This window comes from Mauremys reevesii, linkage group 1 (assembly GCF_016161935.1).
Source record: "Mauremys reevesii isolate NIE-2019 linkage group 1, ASM1616193v1, whole genome shotgun sequence".
In the NCBI taxonomy this organism is placed as follows: domain Eukaryota; kingdom Metazoa; phylum Chordata; order Testudines; family Geoemydidae; genus Mauremys; species Mauremys reevesii.
The window spans coordinates 301,147,717-301,157,592 of NC_052623.1; positions in this window are offsets into that span (position 1 = coordinate 301,147,717).

Consider the following 9,876-nt stretch of genomic DNA (forward strand, 5'->3'; position numbering starts at 1 on the left):
CTGACTCCAGAGACATTGCCTAGGAAAGAACTGTAGTGATCACCTGGTGCCTATCTTTTAAGTGGACTTTGTTTTCTTCATGTAGTGCTCAGGAGAAGTTTAAGGACTTCCTGTAGTGGTAGCTTCTTGTTGTCAATTTTGGGAGGTGTCTACTCCATTATTAGGCAGGCAGCCCACATGTCCTAGACATGATTGTCCTAATCCTAAACATTAAAATCTACGTTTTCTATCCTTATCCTGTACGAGACTCCCAAGAATACACTTAGTTAATAGATTTTTTGGGAAAGTATTCAAATATTTTATTCTCAAGTTTCATATTAGATAACCAATATATGAAGCTTTTTCTACCCTAGGGAGATTTTTGCTATAATTGCCCCGCTGTTGATGTTACCTATTTACTATTATTTATTAATAATTTGTAATACAGTAAAACCTCCGAGTCCCAGTTATGGAGCCTGTTGTGCTAGGTGCTGTACAAAATGGAACAAAAAGACTTTCTCTGCCCCAAAGAGCTTACAATCTACTTCAGCTGCATTGGTGGTAGTAACACTGGGTTGCCGACAGCTGCTCAAAGTGCCATGGCTGGATTTTTTAAGAGTTCATCATCTATGATAGGGCCAGCTTGTTAAGAGCTCAGCTCCTAGATAGGCTCCAAAATAAGTGGCCAGATTGTTAAAGGAGCTCAGCACAATGGAAAAATCTGGCCATAAGTGTTACAATGATAACTGGTGGTTGTCATGTAAAATCTGGTCCTTATTCTGGTGTCTAAATAAGAGCTGAGGACTTTGAAAAATGTGGCCACAATTGTGGGTGCTGAGCACTTGAAAATGTGACTGAACTCTGTTGAAAATCTGGTCTCATGTCATCTAATCCTGCTCAGCTCTAGCTGAGACAACGCCCAAAATCTTGGGTTGGCAATGGGGAGTGTTGATCAAGCTTTTTGCAGTGAGCTGCTTCCTAGTAATGTACAGGCTGGGCAGTAAAGTTTTCCCACAGTGCATTACAGTCCTTGGGCTTGATGGGGCACATTTCAGGAGGGGCGCTAGAGACTCTGGGATATGGTTACTTTGACTTGGGTCTGCGCACTGCAGTGTGGACGCCAGAGCTCTAGGTTTGACCATGGGTTAGGAAAGTGTTAACATAGGGTTAAAATACAATGTAGATGCTCAAGCCCAAGGTTCCCTAACATGGGTCAGCAGACTCAAGTCCCACTAACCCTGGGTTTACATTGCAGTGTAGACATACCCTTAGATCCCAAGTGAGTTTAGGCATGTCCAGAGTTGGGTGTCAGCCAAGTAGGAGTTTTGTGGATCACAGAGGTGCCTAAATATCTAAGTCTGAGATGAGGTGCCTAAGTAGCTTTGTGGAGCTAGGCGCAATAGTCTAGTGAGTGCACTCTGTTGTTATTGCTTTTATACTATATTTAAATAAAGTAGTCCTGTGGGTTCTAAGGCAGCACATGATCTATAAAATGATCTGGGCCTCCTAAGTATTCTACGCTACACTACGAGTCTTGCCCGAAATGGGATTCAGTGTAGCATGGTTACCAAATCATTGAAGACTTTTTATTTAAAGGGAGTACTGGTAGAAAGATCCTTTCCTAGAGAGAGCACAGAAATTGACTTTCAGCAACTAATGTGTGAACTCTCAGGATTTCTTGGATTGTTTAATCTCTGTCACATTCTAGTTAATTTAGTATATCAAGGGCATAAAGAGAAGAGAGGCAGCTGACGATGTTATTAATGCCTAGAAACCTATCAACCCAATTCTCAAGAGAGTTTGTTCTTCATGTTCATTTAGGACTTAGAGATAATTGAAGATAACCTTTGAGCTTTTTAATCACATAATACCTTGCATTTTCAGTACAATTTGGAAAGACTTAGAGACTTATTAAATATTCTGATTCTAGAGGGAACCTTTATTAAAACCTGTCTTGTTCTTTTCAGAAAAAGTAAAGTAAATGAGATGGAATAAAGAATCTTTGAAACGTGGATTACATAGAAATGTATACTGATATAAAGTTACTCAGTGTAAGCACATTGTTAAAATGCCTTTTACTGCCTTTCCCTTTTTTACCTGAGCCCCCTCTTTCTCCTTTCTTGCTCTATGCTAGTGTAAATGAGATACTCTTGTTCACAGCAACCTCCTGGCCCCTGCTATCATTTCTATGGAAGAATGTCACTGTAACTCTTCTTTCTGCTTTCCTCTCTGTCTTTTGGCACTTCAGAGAATTATCCAATGGGTCTCCCTGTTGTGCAGAAATCCTGAAGTGGACCGTTTGTACTGAAGTCAAAATTATTCTTGATAAAAACAGCAGTCTTCAAACTGAGCACAGTAGGATCAGCAGAACATCATTTTCCAAAAAGGTTAGCTGAAAAAAAAAGTTGCTGATATATTTAACAACAAAAAAGAAAAATTCTGGCTGATTGAATGAATTCTGAAAATAAGATAGTTCTGCTTCCTAAATAATCTGTGTGACCAATCTTTTGCCTGATTCCTTCCACAGTGTGAGGATATGTTTACCAGTTCTTCATCCTCAATCCCAATTTTGGCTTTCTTAGCTTTTTTCAGTACTTCTACATCTACAAAGGCAAATCAAATATGCCTTCTAAAGGACCCTTGATATCCTTGGGAGGTCAGCACCAAGAACTAAAAACAGCATCCATGAAAAAGCATCTTTTACATTAGAGTTTGCATTAGGGAATCTTTTATCAAAGATTCTTTGTATTTATTTTTAGCACGTGATATTAAGAGTCATATTTTGACCAGATATATGGTATAACCTTTGATATATTTTTTTAAAAAAGACATTAAATGAATGTTAAGGTTGCAAAGTCAAACACTCAAAAATTAGGAAATTTCAGAATTAAGAAAGCCTTTGCAACCATAATTTGTCTCCTTTGTGTACATGCACTATGACACGATCACATTCAGCCAGTGGGTTTCACAGAAATTTGCTGTCAGCAGAGGAATATAGAGACTCAGTACTCCTAAGTTAACTTCCAGATTTTGGTTATAGACCCTTCTGCCTAGGGGGACCATATTTCCCAAAGGGAAAAAGGACACTGTCTGGGGCTAGCCTGAGCCCTCCCCTCCCCCATCTGCAGCATGGGGCTGGCCTGAGCCACTCGCCCTAGCCCTGCCTGCCCCCCACACGAGACTGGGGCTGGTGTTACTGGTTGGCTGAGCCCTGCCTCCTCCCCTATGAGGATGGGACTGTCATCGCTGCTCACCCCCCACCCCCACACGCACATTCCTCTACAGGTTCACTTTGCCAAAAAAGTTGGGACGGCCGGGACAGGGCTTAAAAAAGGGACTGTCCTGACCAAAATAGGATGTATGGTTTTGACAGGTTGGGCCACCCTTCTGGGATGCTACCTGATGTGCTGGGGTCCCACTCAGCGCTCTGGCCCTGCCAGCCTGGGTTTCCCTTGCACTGGGTTGCTGTGCCAGGCTCTCAAGTCTGTCTGGACTCACCGCTGCCTTTCCCCTTGGCTTAGTTCCTTTTTCTCTTCAGGTACTTTCAGCAGTCTTTCTTCTTGGCTAGGCAATGGAGGAGAGTCCTGTTTGTCTTATTCCCCAGCCTTAAATAAGGTTTACATAAGGTGGGAAGCCTTTGTTTCCACTGGAAAAGTACCAGCAGTGTCCAAGGTGGTATTTTGCATCAGGTGACATTATCACCTGACCTTGTAGTGTCAATGCAGCATCCTAGGAAATTCCTCAGGTAGGTGGGAGATTGGTATCTTCAAAGTCCTATTGTCTTCCTTAAGTGGCTCATTCAGGATGATTGCTTGCTGTCCGGTGGGCATTTCCCCAAGCACACACACAGTTGTAATTGTTACATAGTCAATATTCCTAACTTCAGATACAGAAATGTTACATACATACAAATTGGATAATCACATTCAGTAAATCATAACCTTTTCAATTATATCTGACACGAGCCACCTTGCATAAAGTATATCATAGTTATGCCATATTAATATCTTAAGCATATTTCTATGAAGAATATGGAGTGTCATGCCACAATGGTCACCTACTTCTACCTCTGTGCCTCTAGCCTACCTCTGCTTCTATCCATCCCCTACTTGACTCATGTCCCTATCTTCTTCTTTATGCTTTACCTTGGCTCCTGTTCCCTTGTCCTTCGGATCATATCCACCACCTTCTACTGTGGCTCAAAGCCTTACATACAGGTCCTCTTTTCAACTGTGTAAGGGAATTAGGAAACTCTGGAGACAGATGGGGTCATTAGCTGATAACTGGGGAGAAGCTGGATTTTCTGCAGAATCCCAAAGATTCAGGTTGTGTGTTTGTGAGGCCCAATAATTGAAGTAGAACATTCCAAGAAGTTATTTCAATTATGTTGTCTAATTAAAATAATTAAATATTAAATAATTAAAATAAAATAATAAAAAATGTCAGGATCGGGCTTTGAAGGTTGTAATTATGGGTGAAGTTCTGAAATATAATGGCAGTCTTAGCTAAAGGTAATGAAGTTGTACAGTACCTGATTTTGTTAGTGCATCTTATGTCTCGCTTGATTTCTTTCAGGCTTGTTTCTTTGAAGGGGGCTTTCCTCATTATTTCCCGTGTGTTCCTGTTCTTTTCTCATCAGCACTTTTTGTTTAGTCTGTAAGTCTATCTGCATATATGTTTTATATTTTGGCCTTCATCTGTCATATATGGTATAACCTTATAGCCAAGCACTTCTTTGCTTCAGACCTCATAAGTTGAGCATACACAATGTATCTGATCCCACTTTGTTTGCCTTCTCCATTTCTCTTATTCCTTGAAGTTGACTCTGTTCGACCTTGAGGTGTCCTTCCATGTAGTCTTAATTGTGACCCCATATTTTGTTTATGTTAGTATCAACTATATTCCCTGGGTGCTAATCTGGAGTTCCTTTCATTCATCTCCAGTGGATTTAACTTGATATTCTTGTCCAGAAGGCTTTTCTGGGTACTAGCTCAAGTGTTCTTTCTAAGTTCCCATTATGTATAGTGAAATGAGTGACTGAATATATGCTCTTACATCTGGAAATGCACTAAACTGACACTTGGCTTTGTGTAAAGCCCATTGTTTTACTTTCTATGAACTCACTCTCCAACTTGAACTTTGAGGCTATGTAGTTACTGCCAGAAAAGTTAGTGGTTTATAATGAGATAACTAACATGTGATAGTTCTCCACTCGGCTTTTACAGTGGGAGAACAAGGCACTGGGAGTTTTACCAGGAGGTATCTAGAGCAGGTCAGAATTATATCCTCATTTGTGGTTGAACCCTCCTAGTTTTTCTCACAGTAAAACTACAGGTGCCTTGTGTCCAACAGACTTTTACAGTGGGGTAGCTAACATGAGTTAGTTAACCTGTACTACAAGTGAGGAAGAGAACTCATCCTTTGTCACTACATTCTTTGTCATTAAAGGTCTGTGGTTAGCTCAGAGTCATGTATAGGTGTGAGGGAGAGGCGAGACAGTATGAGGAGCCATCCTCTCCTCTTCCTTACATAGCTGTACAGAGGGCATTGTAATCTCAGTACTTGCAGACTCTAAGCATAAGAAATGAGGGAATGTTAGCACTGCCACTTTTGTCAAACTTCCCAAAGGGACAAGACATTAGACCGAAGCCTGCTTCCTCCTATATATCCTCCCTTACTAGAGGGTAGCGTGCAACCAGCCCTAGCAAGCACACACCAAACCCCCAACGGGATGCTTGAGAGTGACATCAATATGTTGGACTGGGGGTCACTCTGTTTGCCTGCATCCTTGGTAGGCAGAATGCTTCTGGAGATTAGTACTAGTGTGATGCCTCTCTGTCCTCACTCCCTGACCTAGCACCATGGCTGTGCCTTATAAAGGCATGGTAGAGACCTAAAAGTGCCAACTTTTTTCTGGTTTAGGACAAAACAGTGCAAAATCATTTTCACCTCACTTCCACCTCAAACCACAAAGACCCGGTACTAAAATGTGGCCTACATTCTCTTGAAATTCTTCCCAAACTCTCCTAAAACTCAGCTCATCTTCATCAAAACACGCACAAATGCTTAATCTGGGCCACGGTTTGCACAGTTTTAGTTGTAATGTAGCCTATCACAATTTTTACATTGGGCAAATCTTGCTTGCCTTATGCACTTATTGATAGCAGCACAGCTCTACTCCTTTTGAAGACTACTCTGATGAGTAAGTCAGGCAGGATTTAGCCATTCTTTGTGATCATCGAAGGTGGAAGGAGCCATTTACATTTATAAATAAGATTAGGCACATATTCAAAACATTAGAAAAATACAGGGTTTTTTTTTTCCATGCCCATATTTCTGATGTAAATCTCTGTGAGGTCTACTCAGGTTAAGGAGTGGTTGTCGTCTCTTTCATGAATCAGCAGTACAATGGAAACTTTCTTTGTTAGCTTTTCTTTTTCTTTTTGTGAGGAGCATGGGGGTTATACTACCAATATTTTTTTAAGCTACAAAAAATTGCTCCCAAGCCCCTGTAAAGCCTGGCACAACAGGACAATATTTATGACCTGCCACAATAAAAGCCACTGTTTTATGCGACCCAACAGGAGTCCAAGTATTTTGCAAGTGCCTATAAAAAATTGGAAAGGACAGGGTAGGGATAACATATTTAAACGTCACATTACTGCATCATTAAATATAACTTTTTCTGGTCTGGATTTTCTACTCACAAGTTTAGTTGCATGGCTTTCCTGCAGGTTGCTGAAGTGGAATTTTTCTCTTTCTCTACAACGTACTATTTTCTAAACAAAATTTTCATCCTACATCACATTATTTAAAGGGACTATTAACCTTAACTACACGTATCAAAGGGTGCTTCACAAAATATTACCAACTTAGCATTTGTTTTTGAAGATTTAAGAAATGCAATCCATCTCATAGTGTTACATAAACTTCCAATAAATCGTCATGCAACAAATGGTTGCTCTGGGTATATTGAAATGAAAAAGCATTCACACCTTCTAAAAATAAGACAGGCATTAAAATGCCACAACATGTGTAGTAGATTGAATGTTAGAGAAGACTCGTCAGTTTACAGCAGAACTGTTTCAAAATGTCACAAACAAACATCACTGCATTAAAAGTACCATACGTAATTTTAGTGTGCTTTAATTAAGGTTTTAAAACACTCATAACATCACTTCTCCACCTGCAGTACTCACTCCATCCCCCCTTTAAGGAATGTGAACAAGCTAAACAATCAAAATTGTAAATAAATAAATTATGGAGTGTAATAAAATGTGCTAAATTTCTCATGTCTTTCACTTTGTTCTGGTGCTGCATCCCTTCCTCTGTGTCTCAGCTGTTGGCACTCTTGTCAAGATTTTTAAAAGTTATTTTTTGGTGCCTCCATTTTTGGGTACCCATGTTGAGACACCTTATTGAGGCCTGATTTTCGAAAACTGGTGAGCACCCATGCTTTAAAAATCAGGCTTCTTTGTGGTGTCTCAGACTGGGCAGTCAAGATAACTAGTCACTTTTGAAAATCATGGGTTCTATGAATAGGTCCCTACCAAATTCATGGTCCATTTTGATCAATTTTATTGCCAGGGGATTTTAAAATTGATACATTTCATGTTTTCACTGTTTACATCTGAAATTTCATGATGTTGTAACTGTGGGTGTCCCAACTCAAAAGGTACCCAGAGGTGGGTCTGATTCTCCCCTCCTCTTCCACCCCCAGAGCTTCCATGCAAGGGAAGGACTAGTCATGTCCCTCCCCAGCCCATCAAGGACTTGCAGCTAGGATTCCGCAAGCTGGGGCACTCCCAGGAGCAGGAGGAGATCGGACCCACCTCAACAAGACTCCTCCAGCTGCAGGAATCTCTGGGGCTTGAGCTTCCTGTAGCAGGGGCAGGCACTCCGAGGTGGATCTGATGTCCCCTTGAGAGAGAGAGAGTGGCCATGCAGGGGAAAGACAAGTCCTGTCCCTCCCTAGCCCATCTGGAACTTGCAGCTAGGAGCCCCCTGGCTAAGATGCTCCCAGCAGGAAGGGGGAGATCAGATTTAATGGAGAAGGGCTTATTTCATGGTCCATGACACGTTTTTCACAGCCATGAAATTGGTAGGGCCCTATCGATGCATAACTATAAGAATACATCATAGTTGTCTAGTTATCATGTGAGTCATAACTGCTTCTGATTACTTTTGTCTGAAATCTGTCGTCCTCATGCTTAATACCATGACTTCAGCATTCAGCATATATATTATGATGCATTATATTCTATAGTTTACCCCGGCTGTCTGTGGTTTAAAACTGATCAGGAAAACGTCTTGCAATGATTTCTAATTCACATGGAGATAAAATATCCATTAATGATTCCATCTCAGCAGACTAGCAAGTTTGAATCAATGTCAGATGTCCCTTGAGTAATTATATGCATAAGGCATATAATTGTCCACCTTCTCTATTAGTATCTGTGCATATTCCTCACAATTAGTTACAGTCACTCAAAGGCTTCATATGATGAAGTCAGCAAAATGATTTTTACCAGAGAACTAAATAGTGGGCAGGACAAACAAGGTTTATTTAGTGTAATATCCATGAGAGAATTGCTGAAAGTAGCATAATTTTTTATTTAAAAAACCCTTATTTCATGAGTTTATGTAGTTGGGAGAAGTGGCTACCCTTTTAAAAATTGAATTCAATTATTTTTGTTGTTAATGATTTTGACCTTTTTCTCTTGTCACTACCTCATTAATAACACTTTCTCATCTCTTTCTCATTACGCATGAATATTTAATTTAATAATTTAGGATTGAAAATTGTATTATTATTTTATTTATTTTGCAATATCAGGCATTTATTTGTACTTTGTGCCTTTACCCTTAGATCAGTGATACCCAGACCTCAGTGGTTCAGAAGTCAAATTAACGATCAACGTTACCCAAAAGACCCACAGTAATGTGAATTAATTGTTGAATTTACTATAGTATTATATACTCATATTTAAACAGTATGATGGGAAATATTTAGTTTATATCGATCTATAGTTGATAAAATAATAATGTGAGAAAATATATATAGGTAGATAGCAAAATAACTGAACAAGTACTATTTTATCAACTACAATTGGCTAATAACACAGTAAAAGCATCCTGATTGGTTAATAACTTAGATTGATTAATAATTAAATCACATAGTATTTTAATATCATGTGCTGCAAAGAGCCGCAGGAGAAATATTAAAGAGCCACTTGCAGCTCTCGAGCCTCAGTATGAGTATCGCTGTCTCAGATACTGAATTCATGTGTAATGCCAGTACATAGCATCTGTTCTTCTGGTACAAAATAATTTGTATAACATTTTACAATTCATGTCACACTGGTCCGTGGTAACCAGAAGCTACAATAGTGGCAAGTGTCATCTTGGAAGGAGGTTAATACAGTGGAGTCGCATCTTACGCAGGGGTTAGGTTCTAAAGTCAGCACGTAAGGCGAAAATCACGTATAGTCAAAATTACCTTTGAAATTCCCTTAAATTGCCCATAAAGTACAGTATACTGTACATGGTTTTGTGTATACAACCCTGTACAGTAATATGTATAATGTTTACAGTAAAGTACAGTATATAATAAAGAGTACATATGCAAAATATAATTTTACAGTACTGAATTTTTAATTACAGGCGGTTGTCAGGGCTTGATGTCAATCCAGGATACAGAGGTGATGGAGAGCTTGGGTGACGGAGAGAGAGTCATAGACGAAGTCGTTGGCTCTGGTTCAGCTCGAGAAGTTGATTGCATAGGCTCATCTCCTGCTGGCTGTTTGTCCTTGAAAAACATGGTGATCGGCAACTGTTGCTGTTGTCTCTTGAGCAGCTCAAGAGACATTTCTTGATACAGTCTCAAATCATCCATAA